Source organism: Chelonia mydas, chromosome 2 (genome assembly GCF_015237465.2).
Source record: "Chelonia mydas isolate rCheMyd1 chromosome 2, rCheMyd1.pri.v2, whole genome shotgun sequence".
Taxonomy (NCBI): Eukaryota; Metazoa; Chordata; order Testudines; family Cheloniidae; genus Chelonia; species Chelonia mydas.
Genome location: NC_057850.1, coordinates 235055689 through 235076129, shown reverse-complemented (window position 1 = coordinate 235076129; position 20441 = coordinate 235055689). Strand labels below are relative to the sequence as shown.

At 46.0% G+C, this 20441-nt stretch overlaps 1 long non-coding RNA gene across 3 annotated transcripts; it reads left to right on the top strand.

The window, feature by feature from the left end:
- Positions 1-683: 683 nt before the first annotated feature.
- LOC122464761 lies at positions 684-17786 on the top strand. Of its 3 annotated transcripts, none has more exons than XR_006289101.1 (3): positions 684-958; positions 1061-1185; positions 17639-17786. It is a non-coding gene; the product is annotated as an uncharacterized LOC122464761 (long non-coding RNA). The 3 variants fall into 3 exon arrangements; XR_006289102.1 differs by lacking the exon at positions 17639-17786 and adding an exon at positions 17505-17589; XR_006289103.1 differs by lacking the exon at positions 17639-17786 and adding an exon at positions 2467-3654.
- Positions 17787-20441: the final 2655 nt, after the last annotated feature.

Here is a 20441-nt window from a genome sequence, read left to right as displayed (position 1 = left end):
GATGCACCACCAAGTGTAGCGGTAGTAGCACCTCAGCATCAGCAGTGTCTGGGCTCTCTGGACGCTCAGGCTGGTCCCCGTGGCAGCAGCGGTTCTCCTTGGCATCCCACTCCAGCAGTGGGGAAGATGCATCTGTCTCCTTCAGCAGCTCCCTCTCAACTGAGCTGCTGGGCCGACCTGTTATACTTCTGCTTCCTGTCCCGCCCCTTTGCTTCCGGCATGTGGCCAGGCGGCTTGTGGCATTCCCTCCGCGTCCACTTCTGAAGGAGGCCACACCTCCTCGCTACACTACCTTAGTGAGAAATTTAGGGTGAGGGCAGAGATAAACTTTATTGTTACGGAAAACTGTACAGGTAGGCTCTGACACTACTGCTCTCAACTTGCCCATCCTTCTGGCTGAGGTAATGGCAACTACAATTGCTACCATCCTAGATAGGTGGGGCAGAGAGCAAGTTGTAAGAGATTCAAATGGAGGTCCCATCAATTTTTCTAGGACCAAGTTCAGATCCCAAGGATGGATAGGATCTTCCATGTGAGGGTACAATCTGACCAAGTCCTTTTTCACCAGATTTTTAATGGGATCAGAGAGAAGGGATCTACTATCCACCAAAGTGTGGATGGCCAAAATAGTTGCCAGATGTACTCTCATAGAGCTAATTTAAAACTCTGATGTTTTGGGTATAGAAAATGGTCCACTACGAGGTTCAAGGTGCATGCTCTGGAGATATGCCTTTTTTGATGGGACCAAATGAAGATGCAGTTCCAGATGAGTGCCCCTTTTTGAGGGTTTTCTACTATTCAGAAGTACTTTCTCAACATCCGTAGGAAAGGGTCTCTCCGAAGGTGGTGTTAACCATGAAGTATCCAGGCTGTCAGGTGGAAGACTTGCAGGTTGGGATGGAGGAAGCAGCTGGGGTCCCAAGAAAGAGAGAAGGCGCACAGGAGGGGATCCTTCCAGGTACCTCCAGGGTAGCAGAAAAATATCTGTCAATGAGCCTGGGCTGAAACCTTCCCAGGAACAATAACAATGGCATTTTCTGTTGGTCTTTGTTGCAAACAGGTCCAGCTGGGGAGTTCCCCAGAGCTGGAAGATGGATCTAGCCATATCCCAGCATAATGACCACTCATGGAGATCAGAGAAGGTCCTTCTTAGCTGATCCACCAACTGTTCTGCTTCCCTGGAAGGTAAGCAGCTCAAAGATTAATCAAATTGGTTATGCAAAGGTTCCAGAGGCAAATTGCCTCCTGGGATAGCTGGGTTGACTGCACCCCTCCCTGTCTTTTAATGTAAAACATAGTCACAGAGTTATTTGTAAGAATGAACACATTCTTTCCTGCTATATGTGGGAGGAACGCTGAATAGGCTACTCGTACAACTCTTAACTCCCTGACATTTATATGAGTCATTAGATCTTGAGACGATGAGAGACCTTGATTCTGCAGAGACTCTATATTAGTCCCCCAACCCAGGGATGATGTGTCTGTGACTAGAGTGAGGGCAGGTAGTAGACATAATGTTAAGATTAAAGGGGACCCCGCCAACCTCCAGAGGGTCCAATACAGAGACGATAAATGTGACATTTGCACTTGAACCACCTTGTCCAAATGATGATGACTCAGGGCGTACCTGGATGCTAGCCATCGCTGCAGCTTTCTGAGATGTTGCCTACTGTGTTGAACAATCTAGGTACATGCTGCAATGTGACCCGGGAGACTGAGGCAGCTGTGTGCCATGGTGAGAGGATATTGTGACAGGGTCAGGCCAGATGGCTATAGGAGAGTGATAGAAGGCAGGTATATTAGCCCCAGGATAAGTAGGTCTCTTTTCCCCTGGTAATTAAACAGGGGTTACTCCAAGTTAATTAGGACACCTGGGGCCAATTAAGGGCCTTCCAGAACCTGTTAAAAACCTCCCCTCCAGTCAGATAGACACACACAATAGGAGCTGTCGGGAGCAGGCATGCTACTGGAGAACTGGACAGTGCAGACAATGACAAACACTGGAGACAGACCTCACAGGAACAGAGGTGAAGAGCAGGGGAAACCCTTCCCAACAGGGTGTACAGCTCTTCCAGGCCCAGAGGTTTGGGGAGAAGAGACCCTGCCAGAGGGGAGAGACTGAACTGGGTGCCTGGCCTGCTGCCACTACACCCAGAGGAGTTACCAGAGCCTAAGAGGCTCCCTTCCCTCTCCCCTATCAGGGAGGCCTGGAGGAACCCCTGCCCAGACAATGTGGGGGCAGTAAATCCAGAGGCGTGGGAAAATTCCCAGGGAGAGAGGAATCCCGCAGCCTGCCACTAAGAGGAAGCATGGAACCCACTGAGGCGGAGAAGGAGCTCAGCCACAATATGCTTTCAGCCACCCAAACCCTATAAGTGTTTTGAACCTGGATTGCAGGACCAAGGCCTTGGTCTTTGTGGAAACTAAGATAACTCTGGTAAACTCTATTCTCTGTACCAATTTTAGAATTGATTTGTCCCAATTTACTTGGAGCCTCCATGCAATGAATGTGGACAGGACAGTGGATACACTAAAGCCTCAGACTAACCTCTGATCAACCAATCATCCAGGTACAGTAACATGTGGGCTCCTAATTTTCATAGATGTGCTGCCACCATTGCCATGCACTTCGTGAACACCAGAGAAGCAGCTGAGAGACCGTGAACTGATAATGGGACCCATTTGCCAAAAATCTGAGAAGCTTCCAATGGTTGTGGCATATTGCGACATGGAAATAAGCCTCTTTAAATTGAGTGTACCAGTCTCCCTGTTCCAGGGGGAGAACAATTGAGGCTAGGGTAACCATGCGGAATTTTATTTTCTTCAGGAATTTGTTAATCTCTCTTAGATCTAAAATAGGCCTGAGACCTCCTTTTGCTTTGGGGATCAGGAAGTGGCAGGAATAGAAGCCTTTCCCCCTGAAGAAGCAACTGGACCTCCTGCTGAAGGACGATCTCCTGAGAGTGGTCCCTGAAGAGGGAGGGGGAAAAGGGGTGGGAAGATTCAATGATCTGATGTTACATGGGCCCAAGCACTTTAAAAGCAGGATAAGTGATTTGTAAACAAAGGTGGAAAACTGATAGACTTACTTTAACTGGTACACTGCCCTCGACCAACCCATCAAAATGCCTGTTTGGATGAGGCAGCTGGATGGGATGAGCCAGTTGATGCTGAAGAGGAGGGCAGTGGAGGTCGTCTCTTATAACCCCCACCCTTTCTCATCAGCAAACCTTGAGAATGGGGAACAAATCGCTGGTGTCTGTATGACTGTTGTGGATGGAACTGTTTCTTCTTTGTCGCCAGATTATAGATTCCAAGTGATTTTTAATGTCACCATGGAATCTTTTAGGCTATGGAGCCTATCATCCATCTTATCTGAAAACAAGGAAGGACCATCAAAAGGGAAGTCCTGGATGGTCAGCTGGACTTCAGAGGGAGCCCAGATGACTGCAATCACAAACATTCTGTCATAGAAATAGCTGATGACATGGTTCGACCAGCCAAGTCTGCGCCATCTAAACTGCCTTAGAGAGCAGTTCTGGCAACTAGCTTGCCCTCATCCACCATTACTGCAAATGACTGCATGTCTTCTGGTAGCTTGTCTTTAAATTTTATAATGTTCTCCCAGAAGGTGAAATCAGAGCAACTCAGGAGTGCCTGCTGGTTTGCAATCCTGAGTTGCAGACTTCCTGTGGAATAAAGTCCAAACAAGTCCAGTTTTTTTTTCATCTTTGTCTTTTGGCATTGATGCTTGGTGCCATTGTCTCTCCTGTTCATAGCAGCTCCCTCCACCAAGGAACCCGGGGATAGGATGTGGCAGAGACCAATTGCTTCTGCCCCTTAAGTCCACAAACAACTCAGAGACCTTTATGCTGGTAAAACACCGGGTGCAGTTTATTCACAATGTTGGTTCCCAACAGCCTTGTAAACTATACATCATTACACCTATAGTCTTAGGCAGCCCCCAGCTCCTAGGGAAAACAGGTCAAAGCAATCTCTCTCTCTCTCTCTCAGTCTACTTCCCCGCATCCCACTTCCTTCCTTTGCCTTTTGTACCATGTGCTTCATGGCTTAATTAGCCTCTTAGTTCCCCCCAGTACATCAATTAGGCATAGCTCTTCTTAATGAGGTCTGCTCTGGAGTAACTAATTAGAGCTGCAGTGACCAGAGTGCTGGCTCAGCTGCTGTTGCCCGGCACTCTGTCACAGAGGGTGAGAGCATATGCTCATACCCATTAGAGAGGCCATAATACCTCCTTTCAGTTCAGTTTGCTGCAGGGGGTAAGGAGAATGGTGTCTGCCACAGCACCTTAACCAGCTCAATAATGGCTTCATCAATCGAGTGACTTCTGTTCCTTGGTGCTGATCTCGGCACTGGGTACTGGAGAATGATGCCCTCAATGCCTGGAGCAGCCTTGATGACAGTGAACAAAACGGTTGAAGGGAGAACATAGGAACGGCCATACTGGGTCAGACCAATGGTCCATCTAGCCCAGTATCTTGTCTTCTGACAGTGGCCAATGTCAGGTGCCCCAGAGGGAATGAACAGAACAGGCAATCATTGAGTGATCCATCCCCTGTCATCCTGGAAATCAGGAGCTAGGGACAAGCAGAGCACTGGGTTGCATCCCTGACCATCTTGCCTAACAGCCATTGATGGAGCTATCCTCTATGAACTTATCTAGCTCTTTTTTTGAATCCTGTTATAGATGAAAACCGGTCAAACAAGACCTAAAACTGAATTTAACACTAAAACCAGCTAATTAACTTTAAATTAACAAATTTCGAACAATAACAGGATATATGTACAAAGGAGCGAGGGAAGCACTTATCACAACAAGCCTGATATTGCTCCGACGACTGTCACTGGCAGTAGGAAGGAACTGAGGGTGGGCGGGGGTGGCTCTGCCCTGTTATACCAGCATGCAGGGCCGTGTGGCAACAGAGGGCACTCGAGCCACCCTAATGGGTGGAAAAGAGTTCTCTGACAACCGTGCTCAACACACACACCTCCAGTGGAATGGACATGTGCAAGCACTTGAAGAAGAACTATCTCTTGTGTAAAATAAGACTGAATGTCCATGTATGAACACTCGATCATTTTCTGCCAGATTTGATTATGAACTACCAATAACTAGAAGGTTTTCACATAAAAAGAGAAAGGAGAGGAAAAAAGAAAATGCAGCAAAACAAGACCCTTTGTTGGCAATACACTCTGTGTATTAAAGTGATCTCTAAGAGTAAAAATAGGTGAACCATATTCGTCATGGGGACTTGATGCAGGAATTACACAGTGATGTTCTATTGCCTGCATTATGCAAGAAATCAGGGTACATAATCACAATGGTCCCATCTGGCCTTAAAAATCCATGAAAAACAGTCTTGTTCCTATTTTGACTGTATATATATCCAACATGTATAAAGTTTTCTGAGACCTGGCTTTACTGGGACTTTCATCTCCTCTCTAACTGTAGAATGGATGCCAATGGCACAGTGGTTCTGATGTTCATTTTCTAAGCAGTGTATCAGTTTTTCTATAAGCAAGATATGCTGTTTTCTCTGGATCCATTTTACCACTTGCAAAATAGTCCCCGTTTCTCAGCCATGATGAGATGTGGACAGAGAATTCCCCATACATGGCTGGAACTGTACCCAGTGTATCGGAAGCTGAAGTTAAAACAGCATCGTATGTGTGATTTTAACATTTCCCCTAAAATGTTTTGCCAAAAAAGGCTTAATTTCAGGGTAAATCTGCCACTGATGTAGGGAAGTGGATTTCTGGCCACAACCTATCAAAGAGAAAGGAGAGCAAATGTTATTAGTGACATTAATGGAAAATACAGTCTTCATCCTCCATCTGTAGTATTCACATTTATACCTATTTGGACTTCATCTGTAATCCTTAGTCACATGGATAGTCCCATTAAGCCTTGCAGAATCAAACCCATTGCAGGCCAGCCATTATGAGAAAGAGAAACACATATATTGTGAGTTAAGTATTTCATGGGGTCAGTGGGGGCTGTGGGTGTTCAGTACCTCCGAAGATCAGCTCGGTTTTATTTAAATGGCTAACTTTAGGCCAGCATTTCCCAAACTTTTGAGGGTTGTGCCCCCCACCCCTGTCCGCACTCCCTGCCTCCCGGGGGCTGGGAGCAGAGCTGTGGCTCCAGGGAGGGTGGGAATGGATGCATGCAGACAGGGATAAGAGGGCCAAGGCTGGGACAGCAGCTAGGGGTGAGTCTGGGGCCAGGAGTGGGGCTGCAGGGCAGGAGTGGAGCTGCAGACGGGCTGCGGAGGGGGCTGACAGATGGACCTGTGGTCAAGGAACAGCTGGGAACAGAGACATGGCCAGCGGCCAAGGCTGGGGGCTGGTGCAAGGCCAGGAGTGGAGCCAGGCCGAGGCTGTAGTCGGGGCCAGGTGTGGGGCTGGGAGCCAGGGATGCAGCTGGGGGTGGGACTGGAGCAGAGCTGGGGGCAGAGTGACGCTTCCTCCCTGCCCCCATGGGGGCTGGCTTGGGGCCCCCCCCAAATATTCTTCCATGCCCCCATTGAGGGGCACACCCACAGTTTGGGGAACTCTGCTTTAGGCACACGTGTCTTCAGACATTGGCCTGTGTTGAATGAGGCAGGGATTGTGTGGAACAAATAGTTTGTGACCATGTAATGGTTGTACCATAGGGCCTAATCCAAAGCTCACTCCAAAGTGAATGGAGAGACTCCTATGACTTCAGTGGTCTTTGATCAGATCCATAATGCATCTGTGCAAAGGAGAAGAATTAAAGCTGGATGATCCACCTTAGTTTTGTCACTTGTTAAAACTTTTTTGTGCTTGACTTTGAAATTTTCACATTTTTGTAATGAAGTCTCCTTTTCCTTGTATCAGATGAGTCTTATATCGTATGTTATACACTTCCATTGATGTAGCAAATCACTGAGGGATTTGTGCCAGTCAATGTCAGTAGAACTATTACAAGACATTATTGACAGAGAAGATAAAGACACCATGAAAGGTAAAATAGAGACATGTCCATTTTGCACCAGTCATAACTTTTTGCATTAATGCCACCAAGATCTCACAGTAGGGTTTGAATGTAAAAATGGCTAAGGCCCTCATTTCATTGGATCTATGCAGGAGCATGCTTACCCCTGCACAGAGCCTCTTTTAAGTCTATACCATAGGGCAATATCAGGTACGAGGTTCTGCCTGTTTAGATCTGGGTTGCAAAGTTTCAGTCCATCAGGGGAAGATTGGCACAAATTGGAGATAAAAACTAACTCCCAGTGAAAAATGAGTGAGGGCTGGATGCCTACCTCCTATTTGGGCCTTTGAGAATCCCCCCAGTAGAACTTTAACCCAAAGTTATAATAACCAAAAGTTACACTTTTTATTTCCTTATCAAAAAGCCTGTATTTCTGCCCATTTCTAGTTTCTCCGCAGGCAAGTATTACTTTTGGTATATTCCTCACCCAGATGAGATACTGACATTCAAAATTAAGCTGGATAATACTTTTATTCTATGAAAAACTGTTTGAACACCTCAGGCCAATTAAATCTCCAGCAGTTTATTAGAACTCCTCTGCTGTGTTGTTCTCTTCTTTGAATTTATTACAGCTATTGCTCAACTTCAGCCAGTTGAATGTTTCCACATTGCATTGCTAAGCAAAGGCCAGAGCCAGAAGGGTTGAGTATGGAGGCTGAAAACAACCCTGGCTTTTTTGTCACTCTTGTTATCATCTTTATCAATTCTGCTGGGAATCAATTTTCTGAACAATCTGATTTCACAAGCAGAAGTTGCTGGATATCTGTGGGGGTCATTGTACACATGTATTTTGAAGTAACGCATACAAGGCCTTTTGCTGTGCCAAAGGAAAAAATATCAGTGTCACAGTCTTCTTTTTGTCATAGAGAAGCCCACGTATTTTACAAGAGAAACAGTTTCCAGGTGAATGTATCAGCTCTGTCACTGAGCAAAGCTTTGTAGCTTTCTGTGCCACTTCTCCACAAGACTCTATTAACACCAGATGCACAGCCAGCGAGCCACTCCAGGTTGTTATCAATTAGTTATTTGGCAATTGCGAGCTACTGCTTTCCCTTTCTCAAGTTGTACACACTGGTGTCTACTCAACCTTGAGTTTTGAAAATCTATCTGGAGGGCAGGGGAAGTGAGAAAGGCTGTCTATTCCATCTGCTGACACGATGGAAAAGATTCTTCAGGGAGTAGGCGGAAGAACTACCCCTCATCATCCCTGCAAAAATCAACAAAGAACCCAGTTTCTTCAGGGAAGTCCTACAAATACAAGGCTGTCTCTCTGATTCAGACATTTTAAAAAATGATTTTATTGCTCATGAGGTGTCCTGGATTGACAGTGCTAGAATATGAATGCATAATTAATGCCATATCCTGCTCCCATTTATATCACAGGTAGTTTTGCCATTGATCTCAATGAAAGAGACGGATTGAGCCTTACATTGTGCACATGCATATGTAGCAAGATGGTCACCTGCTCCTGCCCTGAAGGGCTTGAAATCAGCCCTGCAAGAGGGCTGTGGCTGGGAGCAAGCAGTTCCTGGGCTGATTGGGAGAAGCAGGCTCAGCTGTGGCCACACCCCAATCAGGGCTCAGCTAGCCCTTATAGGAGGGCAGTGGGCCAAGAGCAGAGAGTCTCATCTAGCTGTGGAGGGAGATGGGCTTGGCTGCAGGGGAGCTTGAGAAGGTACCTGGAGTGAAGCAGGGCTGGGGAAGGCTAGAGGAGCTGGGATGCTCCAGACTGGAAAAACACCAGGCTGCAGGCCTGGCAGAAGGCCAAAAAGGGTACTGGGGTTACAGGGGGCAGCCCATGGGTAGGCAGAGGCAGCAGGTCCCTTGCCTGTGATGACTGGCTTATACACTGTAGTCTGCCCCAGTGTGCGGGGCTCAATAGTGACTGGCAGTAGCCAAAGACTGAGGTGAGGTGGGGATAGTGGGTGGGGGTTCCCTGGGGAGGGGAGACCCAGAGACTGTGAGGGTACTGCCAGGGGGCAGCATCCTGGGTAAAAGGTGCACTGGGGTCTGGGAAGGACATGGGGCAAGCGGGACACAGGCCTGCAAAAGGTGCTCTGGAGGCTGGAAGAGCTAATTCCCTGAGAGACCAGCGGGAGGTGCCGCAGGAGTGAGTCTCACCCCGTGACAGCACATCAGAACCCTACCATGCATTTAATTCAACTAGTTACATGAATCAGGAAAGCACACATTTGCAAATAGGGCTTCCTCCACGGTAGTCTATTTAGACAGGTAGTAATTCTATATTATCTTATACAAACACACTGTGTAGCACCAGAGAAGCATTAAATGCATCTTAAAAACACAGCCAGAAGAACATTATTCAGTGTCTCCTAGTCAACGAGGTATTTTGGCAGGATGGCTATAGTACCTACTAATTAAATTCCATCTTTCTCTGATGGATCATTAAAATCCATAAATAAGATAAATGTGGGAAAGTTTCACTGAGGAGAATCAATGCTATCAAATTAGTTGGCACGATCAACCAATGTACCTCTAGATTTAACATGTAGAGGCTGCTCCAGCAAAAAACAGCTTGATTTTTGTTTATCATTGCAATGCAAACTAATGAATTGATAATTGGCTATGGGCAATGCTATCTTAAAGTTAACAGGTGCTGTCTGAAAGTGGAAATATAGCATTGTAATGTAATGGGATGTGAATTAACCTGAAACAGCTAGTCTGTGATAGCATTAGGCATAGGTCACTGCAGACAAAAAATATCATTTATCAGTGCATGGGAGAGCAAGTGCATTTCTCCACTTCTGATTTAGACTTATAAATTAATAATATAAATATTATAGACACTGCCCCAACTAGATGCTGCTGTATAAAGAGACCCTTGTTGAGCTCAAAGACTTAATATCAAGAGAAAAGACACTGCTGCTGTAAGCCAAGTTTTTTGTATTTAACAAAATAGTTAACAGTAAAAACCATACACTTAAATAAATGCACACTCCCAAAAAGCTCTCTCTGCCTAGGATTTCCACTTGTATAGTGAATTAATCATACTGTTCTGATGAAGCTGCTAGCAGCAGTGGCAAAGCAACAGTATAAACAAATGACAAAAATAGATTCAAAAGTTTTCAGAACTGCATTGATTATTAATTTATTAGCTTTATCAGAGTCCTTCACAAAATTATTCATCTGGAACGCAGGTAGACTAAACAATGATTATTCTGGATAGACTTGAATTTGTGTTTAGAATGAAGATTACATAATTTTGCAGCCATGGTTCTGATGTTTCACTCTACTAAAAAAAAAAAATCTTGTCCAGAATAAAAGTTGATGATTTAAGACCTTTCCTTAGGGAGCAATGAATTCTTTCTTCCCCCACTCTCAGTCCAGGTTATTGTCAATCCCCAATCCATTTGAACCCAAACACTGCAAGGCATTTTAGACTCTCCTGGCATTGTGGATTTTGGAGGTGCCTAAGTCAACAATATTTTGCTGATGTCTTTCCCAAAGACTTATGGAAGCAGTTTGTTTAAATTCTTGTTTGTATTTTTCGGCAATTATTCAAAATGAGCGTTTGTTTCTAAAAATCTTAATTAAATGTTTTGTTCTACAAAATGTTCTAAAAGAGTAGAGACTATTCTACTTGAGAAGTGTTACCAAAGTGTGGTTTTTGTGAGTCAAGGTAGAAAATGTCAACCATGTAAGGAAAAGTGTATAAAGAGAAGAATAATAAAATCATAAGTAACACATATATAGCACCCTCTAGTGAGGGTCCCAATGTGCTTGACACAGGTGGGTAAGTATTATTGTCCCCATTTTTCAGATGGGGAAACTGAGACATGGAGACAACAAATGATTTGACCAAGATTACCCAGCAAATCAGGACAGAGTTGGAAACTAATGCATTGCCCATAGCCAATTATCAATTCTATCTTAAAGTTAACAGGTGCTGTCTGAAAGTGGAAATATAGCATTGTAATGTCTGCAGTCTCGGCCTTCAGGAGGAGTCCACCTAGAATCCTTCTTTTTGTAGTGTTGGTAGGAAGGTCTCTATGGATTAGTATGTTGTTCAGAGGAGTGTTGGAAATATTCCTTGAGTCAGAGACGTCGAAAATAGGATTCTAGGTCACGACAGAACTGTATCATATTCGTGGGGGTGGAAGGGCAGAAGGAAAGGCCCCAAGATAGGACAGCTGTAGCTCACGAAAGCTTATGCTCAAATAAATTGGTTAGTCTAAGGTGCCACAAGTACTCCTTTTCTTTCCACATCCATCTGTCTGCCTGTTTTTCTTCATGCTCACATGAAGACTTCCATTAACCACAACAGACTTTGGATCATACCTCTTAGCACTGGGTACAAAGGGCAACCTATACTGCTACAGCAGAACCTTAATATATACCAATCTCTGTTGCAGTAGCTAGCTAATCCAAACAGCCAATTGTCATTACTTTCTATTCCAGTAAACTTATTGATTATCATTCCTGTGATCACTACTGTCTGTTGTACAGATAAGCAGCATCCAAACAGAGAAGTGCTTAGCATAGCTTCTGTTGGTTCGCTTGGTAAATTTTGCTGCTTAGGGTCTAACCAGGTTTCCTGCTGCAATTATCGACTGATGTTGTGAGCTGACATAAAACCTGTTTGTACTAGTATAAGTGTGATTTCCATCAGATATATTCACCATATCTTTGAGTGGCTTTTTCTTATGGGGAATTGTTGTTAATGGTACAAAGCAGATGAATTGGTCAGAAATCTAGCCGTTAATGAGATCTAACATGTTTTACCCTTGTGCTATGTAAGGATTTTATTTATTAGACACTTATTCCCGCACCAAGTGGTTGCTTTTAAACTCAATTGATCTTACAATATTTCTCAATTTGTGCAAAGTTAATGTATTATTTTAATGGGATTATTTTTAATCAGCTATTCCATTAAGTGGGTTTCACTTGGCTGGGCATCTATCCAAGATCTTAGATAACTGTAATCTCTTCAAGGTAGCCCACAAACTTATCCATTGAGCCACTCCATGAAGGACATTAATTGACTCATTTTCTCTTTGATCTATACACAGACTTCCCCCATGCAATAGCATTAATTATTATAAATCAGTCAAACAATTTTATTTTTTATGTGGCGCCCTGTCGAGTGATTTACATACAAAGAAAATTGAGGTAACGTTCTCAGCAGAAATGAAATTGACTGAAATATGCTTTACATTTTTAAAAATAGTCTACTCTAGTTTACATTTAAGATTACATGTACATGTATGCATACACAGTAATTATATACTTCTCCAGGTATAGTGAATGAAGTTTAAATTTTTCTTTACTTTTTTATCAGTAGGTAAAATAATACTGGTTTAGCAGTATTCTCCATTTTAGTGACAGGGAATACCAATTTAAACCCATAAGGAAAAAAATTTAACTGTGTCCACTCTATATCTATGTATACATGCACATAGAATTATTGTGTATATATATGTATTGTAGGCAAGGTTGGTAGTGCTATTCTTAAGATTTCCTGACACTTTCATTGTAAGACCCTATTTTCAGTTGCTTACAACTTTCTAGAATTTTAACTATTTGGGATGAAATTTGCCATGCCAGATATTTGCCTCAGGCTGAACGTTTCTGGAAAACGTCAGCCAGAAATGATTGGTGGTTTCTGAGAACAAGGCTATGGAAAAACAGTGTTCGTCTTTGAGTGCTGTCCCTGTGGATGCTCCACTCCAGGTGATGGTGCATCCCAGCCACTGCAGTAGCAGTGCCTGGTTGGGACGCACGCACTCAGCTGCTGTCTCGTGACGTCCTTAGGGTCTGCCTGAGCATGCGCGTCCTGCACCCCTCTCAGTTCCTTCTCAACCATCCTCGGCTGAAGACGGGACTTGGGGCAGTGCTCATCTCTTCCCTGGTTACTGTAGGAAATAAGTAGAGAAAAATGGAAAGTTAGCTAGCCATTTCCCAGTTCTCCCTTTAACATAGTTTTAGTTTAAAAAAAAAAAAAAAGTTTCCTCAAGTTAGTCTCTCGTTGAGACTTCCCTGGCTGCTCATACTTTAATTATGCTGGGGTTGCCAGGCTTTAAGAAATGTGACTCCTGCAAGGAGTCTATGCCGTGGTCTGATGGGCACTCACTCTGCGTCAAAAGCCTCAGCAAGACACACGTCCCTGTGAAGTGTCTCCACTGTACCAACTTAAAAACTAGAGCTCGCCATGACAGACTTGCAGCTAAACGTGCTCCTCATGGAGAAAGCTCTGCAGCTGCCTATGGAGAAGGGCAGTAAACCCTCTCCCTTGCGCTCCGCTGCCAAGTCAGAACCGACCGGGAGCATCGCTTCACCCTCTCATGCGAAGAGGCAGGAAGCCTAATGTCTCCTCTCAGAGACATTCAAAAGGGTAAAGGATCTCCAGCAAGTTCTTTACCCTTGGTGCTGACAGCACCAAGAGCAGGCAACTCCGACCGCCTCAGCAGCAACTCACACGAGGCGCAAAAGCCTTACTTCCACACAGATTCCTCACTATTACACATCTCATATGCACAATCTCCGTTTGCCCCAGAATACAGGCATGGACCTGCCTACAGCTTCTTGGTCACATGGCAGCCACCACCTTAGTGGTCAAATACGCCAGGCTGCACATGAGATGCCTTCAGGGTTGGCTCAACTCCAGCTACAAACCCAGCAGACACATTTTTCTCCATAACACTGACTCCACTACTGAACGTATTGGCCTCCCTACATTGGTGGGCAAAACTAGAGACCCTATGCCCGGGCATTCCCTTCCCTCCACACTCCCCAGTACTCATGCTCACCACGGACACTTCCCTGATAGGTTGGAGTGCACCTAGGTGACCGCAAGGTACAGGGCCATGGTTCCCTATCAGAGATGCATCTGCATATCAATCTTCTAGAACTCAGAGCTGTCAGGTACGCTTGCCTTCACTTTCTTCCCACCATAAAGAAGAAGTCCATCTGAGTTCTGATGGACAATGTAGCATGTATGTTTTAATCAACAGGCAGGGAGGAGCACAATCTCACTCCCTATGCACAGAAGCCATCCAACTATAGAATTGGTGCATACAACATTACTGCTTCCTACCTGCCTGGGTCTCACAACACTACCGCCGACACACTCAGCAGATGCTTCTCCAAGGAACACGAATGGGAATTACATCCCACAATACTCCAACAGCTCTTCTCCCACTGGTGCACTCCCTCAACAGACCTGTTTGCCACTTCTCAAAACAGCAAATACCATCTATTTTGCTCCAGAGCGGGACACAGGAATGATCTCTAGGGGATGCGTTCCTCATTCCTTGGAACAACTCCCTCATGTACGCTTTTCCACCAATTCCACTGATACACAGGATTCTACGCAAGAGAGGACAAGACCTGGGTCATACTTATTGCCCCAGCTTGACCCAGGCAGACACCCAGGTATCCTTACCAGCTACGCATGTCCATCTGTCCTCCAAAGACTTTCCCTGACAGACCAGATCTCCTCTCCCAGAACTGCGGTCGGCTTCTTCATCTGCAGCTCTGGAAACTATCTGATGGCATGGTTCCTTCATGGTTTCAATCCCACGAATTACTCTGCTCGGAACAGATCCAACATGTCTTCCTGCACAGTACAAGGGACTCCATTCGTAAGACTTACCTGCAAAAGTGAAAATGCTTCTCTACCTGGTACTTCCATAGACACCTAACACCCCAGACTGCAACCCTTTCTGACATCTTAGACTACCTTTTCGAACTAAAACAGGAGGGGCTTTCTCTCAGTTCTATCAGAGTACACCTTGTGGCCCTTACCACCTTCCATGACACTCTGGACGGCGATTCACTTTTTGTCTTCCCCCCCCATGAAACGCTTCCTCACAGGTCTACAAAATCTCTACCCTGAGGTTCATTCACAAGTGGCCTCCTGGAATCTCAACCTAGTTCTCCACGGCCTTATGAAACCTCCTTTTGAGCCCTTGGCTACCTCATCCCTGCTCCACATGTCCATGAAAGTGGCTTTCTTAGTTGCCATAACATCAGCGAGAAGGGTTGGTGAAATAAGTGCCCTGATGGCCTACCCTCCCTATACCATTTTCTCTGAAGACAAGATTACTATGCGACCCCACCCCAAATTCCTCCCCAAGGTGGTGTCTACCTTCCACCTTAGCCAGCCAATACACTTACCTGTATTCCATCCCAAGCCCCACACAACTCCACAAGAAGCGGCATTACATACCCTTGACGTCCGACGGGCTCTTGCATTCTATCTTGACAGAACTAAACCATTTTGTAAATCCCCTAGGCTATTTGTTTCTACTACTGAGAGATCAAATGGTGATGCTATCTCAAAGCAAAGACTCTCCAAGTGGATCTCGGACTGCATCAGATCCTGCTATCAGACCCAGAATGTTCAACCACCACAGAGTGTTAGAACTCATTCTGCTAGAGTAATGTCAACATCTGTTGCCTTCCTCCACAACGTACTTATTACAGACATATGCAAGGCAGCCACATGGACATCTGACCACACATTGGCCAAACATTATGCTATCACTCAGGATACCACAGCAGACACCGTAGTCAGCCATATGGTACTGTCTACGATTGTCCCTCATGCAACTCCAAAATCCCATCAACCACAGTGCATACTGCTTCACAGCTGGAGTGGAGCACCCACAGGGACAGCACTTGAAGAAGAGAAAGTTACTCACCTTGCAGTAACTGAGGTTCTTGGAGATGTGTGTCCCTGTGGGTGCTCCATTACCCACCCTCTTCCCTTCTACTTTGGACTACTAATCAGACAACTCTACAGTAGAGAAGGAACAGAGGGTGGTCCAGGACATCCACTCAGGCAGACCCTGACGACGCTGCAAGACAGCAGCTGAGCACGTGCATCCTGACCAGGCACTGCAACCAAAGATCTCTGATCAACGGCACCGGGATGCACTGTCACCTGGAGTGGAGCACCCACAGGGATACACATCTTGAAGAACCTCAGTTACTGCAAGGTGAGTAGCTTTCTCTTTTGTCCATGTAAAAAAAAAAAAAAAATTCTGGAGACCTATTTCTTTCAACAGCTGTAGTGCCTCTATGCTTTCAAGCAGAGACTTGAAATTTGGCAGCAGGATGGCCTTTGAGTCAGTAATGTGCCTTTTGCTATCCCTGTGAAAATCTACCCAAATTTATAAGCCTTAGAAAATTCACAGTTTTCACATGCTCAGAGACTTTTTGATTTTTAGCAAGATTCTTTCAATTCTTTTGCTCGAACATCTCATAGTTTCTAGTGTCAACCAGATGGAGCATGTTCATCCCCATGGGATGGGAGGGAAAGGAGTAGATTGGGACAAGTAGTCTGGTGAAACTGGGACTGAAGGAGTGCGGGTGGGAAAGGTAAGTTGTGACTGGGACTAGCTGGACAAGGAGACTGGGATCTAGAGGGAAGGGGAAGCTGGAACTAAGAGGGAGGAGAGGATGGAACAGGCTGAGCAAGAAGATTGGGACTGGGAACTGGTGAGGGCCAGGGCAGGTACTAGAATCCAGTTGGCTGACACACTGAGATCAGACAAGGAGCGAGGGGCAGGGGGAGGAGAAAGGAGAGCCTGGGATTGGCTGGACAAGGAGCCTGAGACTAGGAACCAGTGAGAGGGAGGGGAGCCAGATCTGACAAAGCACTGGGTCAGGGAAGAGAACTGGGTTTGGATGGACAAAGACTGGGGCAAGGAGCTATGGAAGAAGTGGGACAGAAAACAGACTGGATGAGGAACCCAGGGAGGACATCTGGATCAGGGAGTGAGTGGTGTTAGGAAGAAAGAAGAGGTAGGTCAGATGAGGACTGAGGAGGGGAGAACTGGGAATGGCTGGGAACAAGACTGGGGGCAGGAGGGTGGAACAGGGACTGGCTGGGCAAGGAGACTGGGATTGGAAAGCCTGAGCAGTGGAGACTGACATGGGGATTAGGTAGATAAGGAGAATGGGACTAGGACAAGGACCTCAGGCTGGGAAAGAGACAGGGCTGGGCCAGCGCCAGGGCAGAAGAATGTGCCCACTAGAGAACATTCCCCTCCAGAGCCTAGAATAGAACTCAAGATTCCTGTGTCTCACCATTTCTCTGCTGTCAGCAAACATCTGTGAAACCTACTGGCAACTACATGTCTCACCCCTCTCTAGTGCTGGTCCACATAGAGAGGATAACAACCTACTACTGCTATCAGTTATTCCATTAGCACACGTGGCAGAGGTCTTTGCAGTAGATCTAAACATTCCAACCCAGGTGGTGATCCATATATGTGTCAATACGATGCCACAGAATGGAAACTTTTTTTTTCAGTTTTTCTTAAAAACCTAGGAAATTGCAGAAAAGCCCCTACACTAAAATAATATTAATTCAAGTCAAGTATTCAAAAGTTAAGAACTGCCAGAATTTAGGTTTCCTGTACAACCTCAGTTTGGTCCCCTTGGGTGCATGCAGTATGTACGGTTGCTAATTATGAGCCTATACTATTTTTCCCCACAGGACCACTGCCTCATTCAATGCACCGGATGTGCCTGCAGTGGGGATGAATCAAGGCTGTGTAATAAAGGAGGCTGTTGTGTCTAGGATCCCTGCTTCATTTGTTGCAGAATTTGGAAGGTGTGTACTCTTTGCAGGTACTGGGACTTGGAGGGTCTAGGCCTACCCAAAACTAGAGGTGCACCTGCTCAATGGAGAGGGAGAAGCCACTGGACCCAGGCCACACCTGAATACTGGGGACAACAAATGACAAAACATGGACAGGAGTAAAGTCAAACAGGGCCACCCCTATCCATACGCAAAGTACGCAGCTGTGTAGGGCACCAGGAAATTTGAGGCACCAAAGTTCCTGGTGCCCTGTGCAGCTGCGTGCTGCTCTTCCCCCTGCCCCTGCTCCGCCCCAGCCCTGCCTTCACCAAAGCCCGCACCCCTTCCTGCCCCTGCTCCGCCCCCACTCCCCTGAGGACCCCAGCAGGGTTGGGCCTGCACTCCCCGGCGGCAGAAAGTACAGCAACCTGGCCCCAGCTGTGCCACCGCTGAGTGCGGTTAGGGGCTTATTCCTTCATCCACTCACTTCCCTGGTCCTTCTCGCATGACCAGAGAGCAACAATACCCGAAGTCCAAAGGTGCAAACAATTCGATGTTTATTGGGGTGAACTTCCAGCAAGCAATGGTTCCAGTTTCCTTCCTTAATGTCCCCCTTGCCAGCTCTGACACCACAGAACCTTGCCTGTGTCCCTGTTCCCGTTCCCATTTCCCCCCATTAGCAAAACATGATTCCAATTCCCCAACCCCCATTCCCCACCTTTCTTCCTGATTGACTGCAGACTATATAGTAAAACTTGAGTTCTGCTTAGCTATACCTTAACCAATCATTTTACTAGAATTTAACTAACAAGGTTAGGATTGGTAACATGGATATTTAACCACTTATATCCCACCACCTTAATTAGTTTACACCCAGCAAAATTAATTATACTGCAGACAGAAACAATCACAGAACCAGACAGAGATTATACAGACAAACAATAAGGAAAGTGGGACTACAGTGACAGAACAACACAGAAATGAGGGTTTCAAAGTAGCAGCTGTGTTAGTCTGTATCCACAAAAAGAACAGGAGTACTTGTGGCACCTTAGAGACTAACAAATTTATTAGAGCATAGCCCACAATCTTATGCTCTAATAAATTTGTTAGTCTCTAAGGTGCCACAAGTACTCCTGTTTGTTTTTACAGAAATGAGGATTTCACATCCCAGCTATTGATAAGTGTGGTCTTGCCAGACAGGATGTTATCAAACTAAAGTTTCCTTTTACATCTTCTAGGCACTTCTCTTTCTCTGGAGGCAATAGGAATACACTCCTGTCCTGATAATGCCTAACAGCCCAAAAGCACCTTATTTCAATATGACGAGTTTGGAATGTAAGGATGTGACCATTTGCTTCCCAGCTTTTGGCTGCCTCTGCTGCTTAGCCAAAGGTCTTAGCCTAAGAACAAGGCCTCAGACTGTCGCAGTAAGAGAAGGCCCTTACACTGGCAGACAGCGATTTTGATTCTTTCTTTTATACCTCTATAACTAGCGAAGTGATAAGAACATACCTAAATTCTTAGAGTATAGGCCTTTACAGACAAGCCTGAATATCTATATCCTAACAAGTGCTGGGGGGTAGTTCCCCCCTGCCCTCCAAAGCCAGGCCCCCCCCATGGAGGCCTGGGGCCCCACACACCCCCTCTGCAGGGGGTGTGGTGTAGGGCCCCAGAATAGCTAGGGCTGGTCCTGAAGTTATAAGTTGAAAATCAGGGATTCAGAGGGGAGGCACCAAGCAGAGAACGCCTAACAGTGCCTACCACTCCTCAAAGGCATCTAGAGTGTCAGTCAACTTTTCCTAGAGGAACTCTGCTCCCCAGTGAAACTTAGCCAAGGACCAATAGTCACAGAACACCCTGCCCGTCCGGCTTCCTCCTCCTGGCGTGATGGATGTCCATCTTGGCCAGCACCAGGAGGAGTTGACGAGGTCCTGCAACTCTGTGGGTTGTGCATAAGTGGGGAGCTGTGGGGAAAAGTGAGCCAGAACCTTAGTAAGAGGTTCTAGAGGAGCTGGAAGAAGGGCTGGAACCTGATGCATCCTACAGAGATGTGTGTGAGGCTCTCCTCACCACAGATTGGAAAGTGTGCACTATTTGTAGTCCTGGGTCAGGTGGGTCTGCACAGAACTAATGCCTTCCTCCACCAAATTAAGGGGGAGGACCCACTAAGCCCAGGTCGCTATTGGTTTCTGAGACAACAAATGATAAAACAGGAGTGGGAGTGAGGTAAAAGGTTAAAAAAAAAAAAAAAAGAGATCCAGAGGGGGACACCAAGTAGAGAACCCCTGACAGTGTCAACTACTCCTCAAAGGTGTCTAGGTAGTCAGTGGACATCGCCCAGAAGAACTCTGCCTGGAGATGTGATTGTACAAGGGATTGCAGATAAGCCTTTAGGGTTGCAGAGCACCTGTCTGTTCAGCTTCCTTCTCCTGGAGGAAGAGGCTCATACCAGCAGGAGGCTGACGAGGAAGCCTTCCAACTTTGTGGGTGATGGATGGGGTGTACGTACATGAGAAGGTGCAGGGAGAAGTGCAGCCAGAACCTCAGTAAGAAGTTTTGGAGTAGCTAGAAGAGGGGCTGCAACCTGACGCACCCTATGTAGATGTGCACCCAGGTCTCCTCCTAACTACAGATTGGAAGGTGTGTAGTATATGAGGCAGGGGACTGCAGAAAGAGAAAGCATGGTCTCATGGTTAAGGCAGCAGAATGCAGCCCTGGGAAATGAGATCCTATTCGTGCTTCTGCCACAGCATTCCTGTGTGGTGCTGGGCAAATCACTTTGCAGAGTTCCTCACTGTGTGTTCCTCATTTTCTGATGCCCAACTTGAGTACCTGGGATCTAATTACAAAAAT